Consider the following 17,314-nt stretch of genomic DNA (forward strand, 5'->3'; position numbering starts at 1 on the left):
ATGCCACTACCGATTCGAAGGAAGATAACAAACCTTGTTATTCCTGCACTGCACACGCTAAGGATCGTTAGAAATAGCTCTAGCGACTCAGGTAAATACTTACACTGCTCCGAGCAAGAGGATGCAGGCCGCTGCAATGCGGGTCTCCATTGGCATCTGCAGTTGGCGGATGACAGGCAACGGTGAAGCCAGGATCATCAAATCCGTAAGGAAGCCACTGATAGCTAAGGCATAATAGAGCTTCAGATTGTCTACGCACTTGCCTCTTGTCCATTCGAACGTGGTCCACAAAGTGCGGGGATCAGGGCATTGGAACACAATCGAGAAGAAGAACGCCAACGTCCACATTACAACCACGACCGTGAGGAGGTTGTTAGCGATTAGGAAACGCTTGTATACGAAAAATACTCGACGATAAAATATTAAGACTGATGTCTTACTAAAACCCAAGGACGTGAGGGATAAGATCTGGATGGCGTAGTTGCACTGTCGGCGTCAGTCACTGTTGCTACAAGGCGAGGAGTTCTCGTACTTTCTCGTAGTTCTCGAGCTGTTTGGTATAGACTAATAGGCCATTCGAATCTATCACGTTCTTTTGGTGTTGCGCCATACCACCAATTTGGGTTCCTGATCTTGGATTAGACATACTTCGCATCCATGGATGACACGCGGTTCCAACCTACCGATGACTTCGGCTACAACCATACCCACAACACCTATCTGGTGGAAGATTAGTTGCTCAGTTCTTTGACGAGGTGCTCACACCGCTCACCAACGCTACGACGATCAAAGCATCATCTATGCCAGCCCGATTACCCGATTTCGTATGCGCCCAGAATCTCAGAGCGACAGAAATGGTGGCGAGCGTTGCTAGCGCACCGGATAACGCAAGAAAGTTGACCACGTTCCACGCCATTGATGCAGCTTGATCTTGCTGCAGCTAATGCTTGTTGTAGTTGCTCGCTTGAGCGGACGTGCGGCGCAGTCGTGCATATGTCTCCGAAAGTCGCGTGCGAGATTGAGCTGGTGTGAGCGCACCATCTAAACAAGAGAAGGGTTGACGAAATACTAAGAAATAAAGGCCATGTAACGAGAGTTCAGCGAGATACAGTCACTTCATGTCGGGTACTTGGGTACAACTTAACTTTAGACGTCGCTCGGTCCCTGTGCCGCTGCCGCGCCGCATGCAGCCGAGCGCAAGGGCTTGCTATCCCGCGTCACAATCACATTGAAAGGATGTGATAGCCTCCGAATGCATTCGCCGCTTTAGCCGTGTGGCAGAACTCCGTGCGACAAGTTATGTCTCGGTAGATCGTATGCCTGGCCGGGGCTAACCATTTGGTCAACGTCGCGATCGTGGCACTCCGATAGACCTGAGCTTGGCCTCGTGTACGTGGTCTTCGATCTTAGTTTGCGATCATAACAACGATGCATCATTGCAAGAGCACACTCGATGAAGCTGAACCTATGCAGGTGTGGTCTTCGTATGAAGACGAGGAAACGTCCTACCCTAAACGAAGATCGAAACTGCGTTCCGCATGGGGACTTAGACTACTGGTTGCGGCTACTATTCTTGGATACACGATACTCGTAATTTCATACATCAATCTACAGATCCAATTCACGAGCTTGCAATCTAAGATGCGGAGTTCAGGATCTGAACTTTTCCCATGTCAGTCTCCTGCTTGTTATCTCTAAGCTTGCTAATGTTCGGATTAGCGATATCAAAATCTACAGCTTTTCGTAGCGAAAGTCGAACGTTTCCCGTGGTGGTCGATGATACGCCGTTTGCAGGCCCTCCGACTCCAGAACTCGACTATGCATGGCATAAACTCCTTGAAGGCAAGCTTCTCAACATGAGAACCGGCTTACATAGCTAATCGAGGATGATAGGCATGACTATTCGCGTCTCCAAGGAAGACTTGTATCACTATAACGTCACTTCTTTACCGTTGGCGGATGGCTCTGGATTCGCATCCCAGATGTTCGTAGCGCACGAATTGCATTGTTTGGTAAGCAAAGCAACGATGCGTTGAAAAGGGTCAGACTGATATCATATAGAAGAAGGTTAGGCAATGGGTGTACAAGGAGTCATACTTTGAGGATGTGCAAGGACTGGCTCGCAATGAGCTTGAAAGACATATTGGTAAGAAATCCCCGCGCCATCAGATACATGAGTTTCTTTGAAAGCTAATGTGCCGGTAGATCACTGCATCGAAACACTACGCCAAGGCATTATGTGCAGAGGCGACGTATCTCTGGGCACGTATACGTATCTTTCAGGAGGGGATCATGATATTACGGCGCGGAATTGGGCTTCTCACCAATGTGTGGACTTCGATGCACTTATGGCTTGGACGAAAGCTCGCGCTGTCGACATTTTTGCGGATGGAGTCCTCGTCAAACCCGAGGATGTCGGTCCAGATCATATTACGGAAAGAACAGAGCCACACTAAAAGCAAATGTTCATCATTCCCCTACGAGTCCACTGCTTCTCCTTCTGCGATCTCATAATCCGTCACCTTCATTAGCAAAGTTCACTGCAAGGTCGTGATTGTGCAGCGCTTCATCTCTCGTGACGCCCCATTCATCAGCCCAGTCCACCAACCCATCATAGTCTCTGCAGGTCCTCTCAGTCTGCCATCCAGAGATACCGCGCGCAGTATAGTTCATCATCTCGAGGTTGGAATCCGCAAGACAGATGAGCGATTGCCTCAAGTACTCAAAACAGTGACGGACGTGGTGATGACTCGTACGATGATTCTTCTCGCGCGACTCATCGCCCATCTCCACCAAATTCCCGTCTACCGATGCCCAAAAAGCCTCTCGTAGCATGTTCTTCGAAGTTGTCAGCAATAGGAGGGGAATGGGGGAAGATGCGGCCCACCAAACAATGAAGCTCATGGAAGACAGCGATACCCGCTACTTCCGGAGCGAGCTCAGGATGTTGGATAAAACCTAGCTTCTCTGGGAAAAGTGACGCCCATGCTGCATCGCTTTCTTCGTTTGGTCTTTGAGGGAATGTCTTGTTGAACTGCATGTAGTAATGCATATTACCAACAGGCACTGCTTTATGTGAGTTTGGTCGATACATGATGTGTCGTCATGAACGTACCTATGGTGTTGGCTGAAGGAACGATTGCATGTTTTGATCCCAGTGCATAGCCTACACTCAAGGCTCCAAGTATGCCGAAAAGGACTACCAAGGTCTGAATAACCTTACGCCACACAGTGTTGCGCTTTTCGTGCGCATTGTGGGAACTATTACTTTCCTCAGAGGAAGAGACAGGCAGATATCCTTTGGTTTTCCCCATGATGATAATAATACTGGTGATAAACGTGCACCGCCAGGCTACGAGGAACGCGTGACAATGCAAATAGATATTGCTCCATGTCAGCAACACGCGAAAGTTACAACTACGAAATTGCCGAATTTACGGCAGGCTATCGCGTGAATCGCATCCTGTGAAGTAAAGCGGCGAGGGCATCGCCCCTAACGTGCTGTCTTCACCGAGTCAGGAGCACCCTGTAAGGAGACTTCCGAATGTGAAATGCGAGCGTTTATCACCGCAAACCGTTGGCCAACGGCCCCGCGGAAGGATTCAGCGGTCCACGCGAGCGGCACAAGGGAGGAAACATGGTTCGGTTAATCGCCGAACTAACGCAACCGGCATAGCAATCGGCTAGTGGCTTGCGCTGCATTTGCGGCACAGCAATCTCAACTCAGAGATGAGCTCATCGCTAGCGGAACGCCAAACACGACAGTTTGGAGCGAAGGAAGAGTCGCATTAGACTGTCGACGTGTACACTGCAATGCGATGCAATGCGATGCGAGGGAAGGGTGGAAATCTTGGAGACTTCGTATGCGATAGCGAAGTGGGTGGGTACTGATATAGAAGCATAGCTCGTAGCATCGCAGTCGGAGTACCTGAGTATCAAACCTTATCCTAGCTGGACTCAGTATACGCTTTCCTCAACAACAATCAATATGCGCTTTGCTACAATCCTTTTCAGTCTGACAGCCTGCGGGTTCTACGCTAGCGCTTTACCCGTCGAACCGAAGAGAGGTCAGTGGAGTCTGCATCGCGTGTTCGATATCTAGTGCTAACGAGTGAAGCAGATGCTGCAGCGCTGCCCAAAGCTGAAGCAGTGCCAGGTTTTAAACCAGTCATTGTGTGGGAGCACACAGACAGCGACGACGATGACGGCATGGTCTACCAGTGGCGCCGCAAAGAATAAATCCTCGGGCTTGGAAAAAAGGGAAGAACAGGAGCTGAGAGATTCTACAGTATCGAAGTAGGATGAGGAGGAGGAGGATGTTTTGCTCAGAATCTTTGATGAGAAACGAATCAATCGATGACCATGCGTCTTTTCCCATGCAATGATGTGTCGTAAACCTATTGATGCATTGACATGTTTATTCCAGTGAGCTCCATTTGGCACTACCGCTTACTCATCCCAAATAGCTTCGAAGATCGCAAGTGCAGAACCTGGTGGCTGATGCAAGTCGTGAAATTTGAATCTTGCGTCGGCTTCGATAAGCAGCGCTTTCCACTCTTCCAACTCTCTCTCTCTAGCATTGCCTACTTCCAGCATTGTCAAATCCATCGCCCTGTATAAGAGGTCAATACCGCAGATGCGGTCTTTGCGACCAGCTTGAGCTTACCTGAGCTTTCGATCAAGGCCGTTCGGCAATGCGCCAGGTGGAGGCATCACTGCATCGATGATCAGGATACGTGCGCCTTTCTTCAATGCGGGTATCAAAGCCCTGAGCGCCTTGACGCAGTATATATCCGGCCAGTTATGCAAGGTCCAACGGAAATAGTATAAGTTAGCATTCTTCACAGGTTGCTCTTCGAAGAAGTCATGCGCCATGAACCTCACATCTAGCCCTTCCTCTGTCTTTGAGTTCGAGATCACACCTGGAAGGTCCTGTACCACGAGCTGAAGACCTGGGTATTTTCGAACGAGAGCAAATGCCGCATCACCATGAGAACCTCCGAGATCGACCACAGTCCCCGGGACGATTGAAGACCAACAATAACCGTCTGTCAGATGGCGCAGAGAATATGCTTCACCAGTGGTAAAGGAGCTCATGGCACCTCCAAATCGGCGTGCGCGTTCGGGATTCTGGACGAGCACCTCATGAAATGGCAGGTTTGTCTTGTTGGCCAGCGAGAACCCCTAGCGACTTGTCAATAATGCTATAATATAGTCATGTGTACAAACTCACAGTTTGATTTGGCTCGGCGGCCTTGGGCCAGGTCGTCAAGGCATCAGTGAGCTTTTGCGTTGCTGGCCACAGTTCTTCTGTAGTCACTGCAACCCAATCTGACACTCGCGTATCGTTAACCATCTGTCGTGAAGCTGCAGAGTGCGCGATGAAGCCAGGACGGGGCTCTGTGAATATGCGAAACGCAATGCCTAGCCGCAGTATACTGGTGGTCGCCGCGGTGTTAATACCAATGGTGGCTGCGAGATCTTTGAAAGAAATCTCCCCGTCTATCGGCACCTTGTTCGCAAGACCAAAGCGAGAGATGAACTGCAGGTATGAGATGGCGTTGTGCTGACAGCCATCAGTTTGTAAGCCGTGCCTCATCCTTTTGTTCCATACTGACATGATGATTGAAGATCAGATCTCTTGGGGTTTGGAGCAAATCGTTCAGCTCCTGAGTTGCTTCAAGGACGGCATTTCGCGACTCTTCAAGTTCCGACGGTAGCTCGAGATCAGCAGGACTGTCTGCGTTGAAGGACGGGTGCGGTAAGTTGTTCTTGGAAAGGTGCTCGTCTACTCGTTGGGTATGATGCGCGATATGAGCTGCAAGCTGAGCTATACGGCTCTTAGTGGTAGACATTTTGAATGGGACGGCTTTGCAAAGGTACAATGGGGCCTTCATGAGCGTAACTTATACCTTCCCAGGTTGGCACACAATGGCCTGTACCTAATGATTGGACGCATACACGACGAGATGTATGGTGCACATGGACTCATGCAGCAGGCATCTGGGTTTGACAGCCGCGGGTGGCGTGTCTCGGTAAAGAGTGTAGGTAGACTGGGCTGCTAACACCGAACACGTCCAGGTGGAGACTACCTAGTTATGGGGCGGCAGAAAGCACGAGAGTCGGCTCTATTGCACTTATTGTTCTGCGCGTTTGTTATATAAATTATATATAATTACTAATTATTTTTTAGTATTAAAATTAGTAGTATAGTATTATAATATTACTTCTTAAATAAGTAGGTAGTACCTAGTACTATAAAATAGTAAGAAAATTTAGTTAATAACTATAGTATAGTAGTAACTTAAATAGTTATAATAACTATAAGTAAGGTCTTTTTAGAAAGCTTATAAGTAGTATAAAATTTTATTTTACTACTTTTAGCTATTCTTATTAACTTCTTTTATATCTCTAAATATAATTATCTTCTTAACTATATAACTTTTTTCTATCTAACTTAGTATTAACTATATTAAAGCTAATTTTATTAGCTTAAAAAGTAAGTTATAAAGTAAAAGCCTTTATATAAAAGTCTACGCTAATACTAATATTTTACCTACTAATTTTACTTTTATATAGTAGATTATTATATTTCTAGAACACTACACTAGTATATAAAGTATATATTAGGTATAATACTAACGCTAATATCTATATATAGATATATTTTTATTATAACTACTTAGTTATAGACTACTCTAGATCTCTTTAGACTTCTCTAGACTATACTAGCCTACGTAAGCATAGGCTCTACTAGTATAAAAACTTAAAGAAACCTTTTATAAGTAATAGCTCTACTTAGATTACTTAGTAGAGGTTTACATTTATATAATTTTATATTAATCTATTCTACTTTTATAATATAAACCTCTACCTATAACTATTAGTAATACTATAAATATAGTTTTGTTATAATTACGTAGTATAGTAGAAAACGTAGCTTTCTAGGCCTAGCCTAGGCTAGCTAATACTTTATTAGCTTTAACTACTACTAAAAAGAAATTATAAGCTCTAATACCTACTATAAAAATACTACTAGTTAAGAAAAAAATACCTATTAATAAACTAACGCTATTAACTCTTTAGTAAAAACTTAAATAAAAAAAATAGCTTTTATTAAAAGCTAAATAGTATATAAAGATTACTACTCTACGTGCTTAATATAAAGCTCTTAAAGCTATACTTACTAGTAGTAACTTTTAAACTCTATTACTACCTATACTAATACTAGCTCTAGCTACGCCTACTAAGAGTACTTTATACTAGACTAGATCTTTTAAGATTCTACTCTTAAAATTTAACCTTCTAATATATTTTAAAAGTAAGAATAAAGTATAACTTAATAGCTAGACTAAAGCTTATAAACGCTTCTTTAAGAGTAACTCTACTTTAACTAACTTAACTATATAAGTTAACTTTATAATTAGATAGCTTAGAAACTACTAACTAAACTATTAAAAAAAAATAGCTAGAGCTATTATAACTAACTTAGAAGCGCTAGTTCTAACTTAGACTACTTTAAAGTTAGCTATACTAGAGTTACTTAGCTCTCTTTTTAAACGTAAGTAGATAGCTAAAAAAAAGATTAAAAACGTAAGATAGTATTATTATACCTCTACTAAGCTTCTTAACTACCTTAAAATATAATAGAAAAAGCTTAATACTTAAGCTACTCTTAATAATACTAATAAGAATTATATTTATAACTTCTACTCTACTCTTAATCTAAAGATATATAAATAACTAAATAATATTAAGTAAAAGTAGTATAGCCTTATAGTACTAAAGGCTAAGACTAACTAGTAGTATAAAGCTCTAGAATCTATACTTTAAGTTAGATAAGCCTAGATAAGTATAGATAATACTAAAAGAGACTAGTTACTCTTTAAGTAGATATAGTATAATACTAACTAGCGTAGCCTACTTAGCTAAGAAGTAAAACTACGCGCACTACTTAAGAGAAAATCTATAACTACTTTAGTAGCCTAAATAAGTATAAAGAATATTAGTTAAGTTAAATACTATAACTACTACTATAAAGAGTACTATAAGAAAAAGTATTCTAACTTTACTAGTACTTAGAAAAAAAAAGTGTACTTTTAGGCTACTTAACTTTATAGTCTAAAAGACTTATTATATACTTTAAGAGTTTTATTACTACTATAAGTAGTAAGTATAAGACTAAGTTAAGAATAGTAAGCTTATCTCTAATTACTATAGAAGGCACTATTCTAGCTAAGTCTAAGCTTATCTATATTTAGGCGCTTTTTAATAGTAGCGCTAAAGCTAACTTTATTAGTTAAGCTATAGCTAGCAAAGCTAGATATATACTATACTAAGATAGTATAACTTAGTTCTATAGTCTTAATAGCTAAGAGCTAGCTATATTAAGCTAAGTAAACGTAAAGTATACTATAACTAATAGCTATAATACTATTTAAGAAGAGTAGAGAAAGTTCTATTTAAAAGACTTTAAAAGATTTAATATAATTCTAGATATACTATAGCTAGAGTAATAGTAACTTACTCTAAACTTTATCTTAAAATCTATAAAATTTATAAAGTAGGCTAGATACTATAAGATTACTCTAGAGACTTTTAAATAATTTATAGCTATACTTCTTAATAAAAATAATAATAGCTTTCTACTAGTAGTAGACTAAGTAGATCTAAATAATAGTACTCTACTCTATTAGTACTATAGTTTCTAAGTAAGAGTCTTTTCTAAAGAAGATACTACTATTCTAGCTAAATATAGACTATATAAAATAGTAATTAATCTAGAGAAAAGAAAGAATCTACCTTATAAACTACTTTATAGCTTATTAGTAATAAAAGCTAAGATACTATATAAATATATTAATAAGAACCTAGCTAGAAAATAGATTAGGCGCTCTACTTCTAAAGTAAAGGCGCTAATTCTATTTATAAAAAAGAAGAATAGCTCTCTCTAGTTATATATAGATTACTATAGCCTTAACGTAATTACTATAAAAAACTACTACCTACTACTACTTATAGAAAAGTTTCTTAATTAACTTAGATCTATATTAATCTACACTAAACTAGATCTATAGAATACTTACTATTATATTTATATTAAGAAGAAAGATAAGTAGAAGATAGCTTTCTGTACTAAGTATAGCTATTTTAAATATATAGTAATACTATTTAGTCTTACTAATGTCTCTATAGTATTTTAGAATTATATTAACTTAATTTTATTAGATCTACTAGATATCTACTATATTATATACTTTAATAATATTCTTATCTACTTCTAAAATAAAAAGAAATACGTTAGCTAGGTCTAAGAAGTATTATCTAAACTTATCTAGTATAGACTATATACTAAACTCTCTAAGTATAACTTCTATACCTAGAGAGTAAGCTACTTAAGTTTTGTAGTTACTCTATAAGAAGTAGAGATAAAAACTAATTATATTAATACTATTTAATTCTAGTCTATATCTACTTTAGTTAAAGACGTCTAAATCTTTCTAAACTTTACTAACTACTACTAGCGCTTTATAAAAGAGTTCTCTAAAATAGCTACTTTTTTCTACTAGATTATCTAAAGGCTATCTAAAGTAAGTAAAAGTAGCTACTAGTAATAATAAAAAGAATTATATCTAATTAAGCTAGAACCTAACGCTATTAAAGTTTTTAAGATTTTTAAAGAAAAATTTGCTATAAGCTCTATTCTAGTCTACTTTAACTCTAGTCTACTCTATAGAGTAGAAACTAACGCCTTAGACTTTATAATTTCTAGAATTCTAAACTAGTCTAGACTAGAATCTAATAGTAAAAATCTATAGTATCTAATTATATACTATTTACGTAAAATAACCTCTACTAAGTATAATTATAATATATATAATAGAGAACTTTTTATAGTAGTAGAGGCCTTTAAATACTAGAGGTATTACCTTAAAAGTATAGCTTATAATATTACTTTCTATATAGACTACTATAACTTATAAGAGTTTATATTTACTAAAGTACTATTATATAAATAGACTAGATAGATAGAATAGCTAGTAGCCTTTTACTTTACTATAGTCTACTACTCTAGATAGACTAACTTTACTAATAAACTATCTAGACGCCTAAATTATAAGTTAAGTAAGAATATAGTAGATTTAGCTAGTAGTAATAAGAGGTTACTAGTAGAGCTTTAGTATAAGCTATAGTTAACTAATATAGATAGCTTTAAAGAGCGCGTAGTTACTCTAGAAAGAGTAAGAGAACTCTAGATTAAAGTAGTTATAAATATAACTAGAGCTATTACTCTAGACTAACTAATATTATATACTAACTAGATTAGGCTACTATACTCTATACGTAACGCTATTAAAAAAAGTATACTTAGTAATAAGTACGTAGACTTTACTAAAGAAGCACTATTAATACTAAATAATACTTAACTATATTAGGTAGACTAATAGAGTATAGAATTAGATAATATACTTTTTTATAAGAAAAGACTTTATATTTTAAAAGTAGCCTATATTAAAGTTTTATAAGCTTACTATAATAACCTCTTAGTAAGTTACTTTAGATTTACTTAAACTCTAGATCTTATATTAAGAGAATTCTAGTAGCTAGAGGTTTAATAAATAGTTAAGAACTACTATTAGTTCTATATAACCTACGTAAGAATAAAATCTACTAAATATACTAGGTATAAAGAACTATAGTTACTACCTATACTAGCTAATATCTAGAAGAATATTATAATAGACTTTATTACTAAGTTATCTCTAAGTACTCTAAAAGAGTAAAAGTATAATAGTATACTTATAGTTATATACTACTTCTCTAAAATAGTATACTTTATACTATCTAGAAGTAACTTAAATGCGCTAGAACTAGCTAAAACCTTTTATTAAAAGATTATACGCCTTTATAGTTTACTAAAGTTAGTAGTTACTAATAAGAGAGTACTATTTATATTAGTATACTAAAGTACCTTTACTTAATACTTAGAGACTAGATAACTACTATTAATAGCCTTTTACTTCTAGACTAATAGCTAGATAGAGCGTATAAATTAAGTTCTAGAATAATACTTTAGAGTCTATATAAACTATAAGTAAAATAACTAAGTAACTCTACTAGCTAACGCTAAGTTTGCGTATAATAACTCTAAATATAACTTAACTAGTATTACTTTATTTAAGCTAGTGTATAGCTATATAATTCTATCTATACTAGAGTTAACTAGTTTAAATCTAACTAGACTATTTAAGTGTATACTCTAGAACTAGAAACTACGTAAGAAAGTGCGTAAAATAGTATAATAGAACTTAGTAAGAGCCTAAGAGTACTAATAAAAAGTATATAATAAAAGCTATAAGCTTAAGAAGTTTAAAGTTAGTAATTAAGTTATACTAAATATATATAATATCTATATAACTAAGCCTAAAAAGAAACTAGACTATAAGTACTAGAGCCTACTTAAAGTAATAGAATAGATTAGTAAGTAAGTCTACTAACTAGACTTTCTAGAAAATAGTAGAATTTATCTAGTTTTCTATATTAGCCTACTAGAGAACGCTTCTAATACTAGTCTAGTCTAAAGAAACTAAAATCTACTCTATTATATTACTCTATAAGTAGGTAATAATATATATAAGGTAAATAAAATACTTAAGAAGTAAAGAGTAAAAGACTCTTAAATATATTTAGTTAAGTAGATAAGCTATCTAGACTCTAATAATTAATAGCTACTTTTAGAGAAGATTTCTCTTAGCGCTATAAAAGTATTTAAAAAGTTCTAAGAGCACTTTAACTAAAGATAATTATACTAAAGTTGTTAAACAATAGAGTTAGTAGAATACTAGATGTATAATATTAGACTATAATTAGGTGTATTGTTCTAAAAGAACTAGAGACAAATCGCTACTAAGCTATAATAGCGATTCTAAGGTATTTATAGCTAATGCTAAGTTAGCCTAGGCTCTTTAGAGCTAGAACCTAACATTATCTTCTCTCTTAGAGTAGATTACCCTTAATCTGCTTCTAAGGTTGTTTAATAGGCTAGACAAGACAACTACAGCCTGCAATAGACTATTTTAGCCTACAACAGCCTATTCTAAGCTAGCGTAGATATATTATGTCTATAGAAAGGTAGAAATCTATTATAAAAAGTAGTAGTTCTAGGAAATTACGTACAGACGCGCGCGTAAGGCTACTGCCTACGCTAGTAGAGCTAGCGTAGGCCTATACGCTCTAGGTATTTCTAGCTAGTTAGATTTCTCTTTTCTATTCTCTACTCTCTAATCGCTCTATAATAGTAAGTATTAGCTCTTTTTGCCTATTATTTCTAGAATTCTAAGAAGGTCTAAAGCAACCTATTATAGCCTGTTTTAGAGCACAATAGAGTAGTTTAGCCTAAATTAGAGGTTTCTAGCGCAAATTATACTAAATTACTACTAACTAGCCTCTAGTACTCTAACTAAGACTATTAACGCGCACTTCGCACTAATTCGCCCTCTTTCTACCTATATCTACCTCTTACACCCTACATTACTCTATTTTAAGCCTTAACAGCCTCTTTCGCCTTAACTTAACTATAGTTAGTAATAATTAGATTGCTATAAGCTACTTCTACGTGTCTAGGCTTCTTAAGATTAGTTACGCGCTGTGTACTAGTTGCCTATAGTTGTAGAAGCTTAACAAGCCTTATGCGTTTAACTACTACAGCTACACTTTTCTAGTTCTTAAGACTAAGAAAGAGCGCGCTGTCTTTGCTAGCATAATTAGAAAGGTTACTAGCGCACTATCTAGAGATGCTATTACCTAAACTATCTTGTACAGCTAGTGTTAGGCTATAAACAAGCAGTGCTTTGCTGTAAGTACCTATTTTACTCTCTTCTAGCTACTATTACCCTCTATTAGCCTCTATAAGGCTAATATGTAGTAAATAGCTCTAGAATAGGTAGTTTTAGTTTATTTTAGCCTATTTTAGGCTCTTTTGCGCTAATACTAACTAATACAGCCTCTAGAGAATCTTATTAACTTAGAAGCTGTATTTAAAATTATCTACTAATTATTATCTAACTAGAAGCTTATTAGTAAGAGGCCTGTTGTTCTGCGTTCTTAAGCCTCTAACAACACCTTAACGCCTACTCTACTAGCTATAGAGAACTTTAAGCGCAGTAACTTGCGCTGCCTAAAGATAGACTTAGTAGAGAAGTGCAAGAGCGTCTGCAATAATATTATTAAGTAAGTTTTAACCTATTTTAGCCTATTTTAGCCTAATCTAGCGTCTTATAGGCCTTTCTATCTTCTCTAGAGTTAGTAGAGCCTTTATAGAACCTAAAAGAGCTAGATTAGCCTATAATAGTCTATTCTAGACCTTTTTAACTAACTTTAGTAGCAACTACTCCTCTAATTAGAAGTACTTATAATTTTATTCTAGCGCACTCTATAGCTATACTACTACTAAATCTAGCGCGCGTTCTAACAACAAGACTAAAGCTAAGACTATAGTTACTAGCTTTACTAATAGTACTCTCCGCGCATCTAAGAAGAGAGCTAATAAGGTTACTAGTGCGCTTAACGCTAGATTACTATTTAAGCAATTAGTAAGTTCTAAAATACCCTCTTCTAGGCTCTTACAGCTCTAATTAGCTCTTTATAGGTTACTAGTAGCTACTTTGCCTCTATTTGCCCTCTTTTAGCCTTTTATAGCCTGTTTTAGCCTATACTAACTCTTTTTATAGTATTCTACCTTAAAGCCTACTAAGTAGGCTATTCTTTTTGCGGTTAAAGATCTACAGAACGCTATTTAAGAACTTTAGGTAGAGCTTACTTTTTAGCTAAAGAGTAATAAGGCTACTACTAAGAAGAGCTAGCTTAAGAAGCAGATTAAGAGCAAGAAAGACAAGATTAAGCGCCTTAGAGCTAGTGTTCTCTAAGTTACTCTTAGATAACCTCTAATAGTCCTTTGTAGCCTATTTTAGCCTATTCTAGAGTAGTATAGGCTCTTCTAGTATATTTAGGTAAGGTTTAATAGAGTTTGCGTAGGATTAACTAGAGTTAAGAGGTATTAACTAAAACTAGCCTCTTTTAGCTCTATATAGGCTGTTACAGCTTAGTCTAGTCTAGATTAATATCTATAGGTAGATCTATTCTTGCAAATACAAAAAGGTCTATATCTATAATTAAAGTTATTTGTCTATGTAAATTTGCCTAAAGTGTAATATTTAAATTCTTTAAAACTAATTACAAGGCCTAAAAATCTATTAATTCTTGCGCTAGAAAGCAAGTTAGAGTTAGATAGTTATAAGCTATTCTAGCCTAAGGCACTATTAAACACTCTAAAAAACTCTATATAGAGAAAAAAGGTAAAGGTATACTCTAGTTTGCACTAGAATAGCCTATTATAGCTTAACGTAACTTATTCTCTTTCTTTATAAGGCTATCTATAGTGTTACTTTATAGACTGTGCCTTTAAAGACTTTCTGCGCTGCTAGATACCTCTCTTATTCTAAAACTTCTACAGCGTGTTAGCTAAGATGTTTAGACCTAGTTTCTATAAGTTTTCTTTCTCTAGGTACCTAACCTATTTAATTAGGTACTTCTATTAGTTATTCTTATTACGCTGTCTTTTAATAATACGTTCTACTTTATACATATTGTTGCTAAATTCTCTTAAAGTATTCTGTTTAGGCGCCTTAGAGTACAGAATAGTGCCTTTTAGGTTAAAAGGCTCTAAAAGTAATGCATAGAACACTAGATAGACACTATTAAGTTCTAGAAGGTTAACCTAGAAGGCTAAGAGGCTAATCTAGTCTACAATCTTTCTAGATCTAAGAAACTTCTAATCTAGCTTTTTCTTTAGGCGAGTACTTCTAATGTATTAGTTAGAGACTAGAACTTAGTCTTCTACCTTAAAGAGTATTAGCGCGCAGTACTTGTTAGCGTACTCTTTCTAGTAAGTATTTACTACTTTAATCTTTCTGTAGCACTCTTACTACAGTTTAATTACTTATTTAGTAAGGCTAGCCTCTATAGAGCTTTCTCTCTTGCTAAGAGCTAAATTAGGCTAATCTGCTCTGCAAGAGTGCCTTCTATAGTAGGCCTAGAAGAGAGTAATTCTAGTAGTAGAGTAGATGCTATTATTGTACGCAAACTCTCTAATAGATATCTAGCGCGCCTAATTATTCTGTTCTAGAGAGTAATAGCAGCAAAGGTACTGCTCTAAGGTCTAGTTCTGTCTTTTAGTCTAGCTATTAGTCTAAGAATAGAAAGTAGAGGTAAGAACTCTTCTAGCATTAAGGTAGTAAAGAAAAGAATTCTAATGCTTAGAGTTTATTAAAGGGCCTTAATCTAAGATAATGCGCTTTAGTACGCTGTAAAGCTAGATAACTTTGCGTATCTAGGCCTATGCTAGATTAGTACTATTCTAATTAGCCTATGCTAGCACGTAATAGGCTATTTTAGTTAATCTATCTATAATAACTAGTATAGCGTTGTACTTTATGCTAGAAACTATACTAGGTAGTAGTTCTGTAATAAAGTCTATTATTACCTTCTTCTAAGAGTAGTTAGATATTAGAAGAGGCTATAGTAGGCTATAAAGCCTATACCTTGCAGAAGTAGACTTTCTATATATAAGGTAATTCTTATAGTATTACTCTATATTCTTATATATACTCTTCTAAAAGTAGCACCTCTATAGCTTCTCTAGAGTACGCCTTACTCTAAAGTAGCCTACTAGAGGGTTATTGTAACATTCTTAGAGAGCTTGTAACTTCTCTTTAGTAGTTACTAGCGTTCTTACTACATAATAGCGCGTTTTAGCTCTATCTAGGCTAAACTAGTTAACTTTAGACTTAGACTTGTCTAAAGTATCTAAGAAGGCGTAATCTATCTTATTGCGCTCCTCTAGAGTCTAGAGCTCTAGTATAGTATATCTACTAGCCTAGTTAAAGCTCTCTAGACTCTTAGTAAGGTCTTATTATTTCTTAGTGCGCTTAGTAGAGCGCGTCTGCACTACAGCTACTAAAAGAGAGATTCTATTACTATTAGTTATAAGATCTCTTATAGGCTAGACAAAAGCTTTATTATACTTCTAGGTAGGTTTCTAGGCCTCTACTATGTAGTTAGAGCAGTAAGAAGGCCTATCTATAGAGTTAGTAGACCCTGCCTTATAGTAGATATTAAAATTAAACCTAGACAGTATAATATAAGATCTAACCTATTAATAGTTAAGAGTCTTAGTCTCTATAAACTATTTTAGATTCTAATAGTTAGTCTAGAGGTTAAAGTGTACACTCTCTAGATATTAGCGCTAATACTCTAGGCTCTTAACTATTGCAAGCAGCTTCTAGTTGTATATATTATAATTATACTCTGCTATAATAAGCTTACGCAAAAAGAAGTTAACTAGGCGCTATTAGTACTCTCTAGCTCTATTTAGTATATATTAGCTTAATATACCTACGATTGCGCTACCTAAGGCGTCTACCTTAGCCTTAGTCTTTCTATCTCGCTTAAAGTAAGTTAAGATAGAAATACTTAGAAAAGAGTCTTTTAGCTTCTAAAAGGCCTCTTTAGCTTTCTTGTTAAGGTTAAGAACCTAACTCTCCTCTCTTCGCTAGGCGCAGCTACTTTTAGCTACTTCTAGCCTCTTCTAGATTAGTTTAGTTAATAGTAGAGTAAGTTAGAAGAATCTAGTAATAAACTGCTTGTAGTAGTTTATAAAGCTAATAAACACCTAAATCTTGCGCACTATGCGCAGTTTAGGCTATTCTTAGATTATCTTAATTCTGTTCTTATTAATTTGTATTCTCTTAGAGAAAACTATGTACCTAAGGTACTTAGTGCGCTAGGTATGCTACTTGCACTTTAGAAGCTTTAAAAATAGCTTTACATTGCGTAATCTACGTAAGACTTCTTTAATATAGCCTTTATGCTTCTCTTTAGTATTAGAGAAGATAAGAATATTATCTAAGTATATAATACAGGTTACATTAATTAATTCTATAAGAACTTAATAGATATAAGCCTAGAACTGCGCAGGAGCGTTTATAAGACTAAAAGGTATTATAGTATACTTAAAACTACTATATCTTGTGCAGAAGGTAGTTTTCTACTTATTACTCTTCTTAATACGTACTCTGTAGTAAGCCTCTTTTACATTAAGTTTAGTGTAGAATTTAGCGCTAGCTAATCTTTCTAGAGACTCTATAATAAGTAGTAAAGAGTGCTAATTCTTAATAGTAACCTTATTAAGGCCTCTATAGTTAACGCACAGGCGCATGCTACTATCTTTCTTCTTAGCGAAGAGTATAAGCGCCTC

This window comes from Alternaria ethzedia, assembly GCF_023757985.1.
Source record: "Alternaria ethzedia strain BMP 0044 chromosome Unknown scaffold_1, whole genome shotgun sequence".
NCBI lineage: Eukaryota > Fungi > Ascomycota > Dothideomycetes > Pleosporales > Pleosporaceae > Alternaria > Alternaria ethzedia.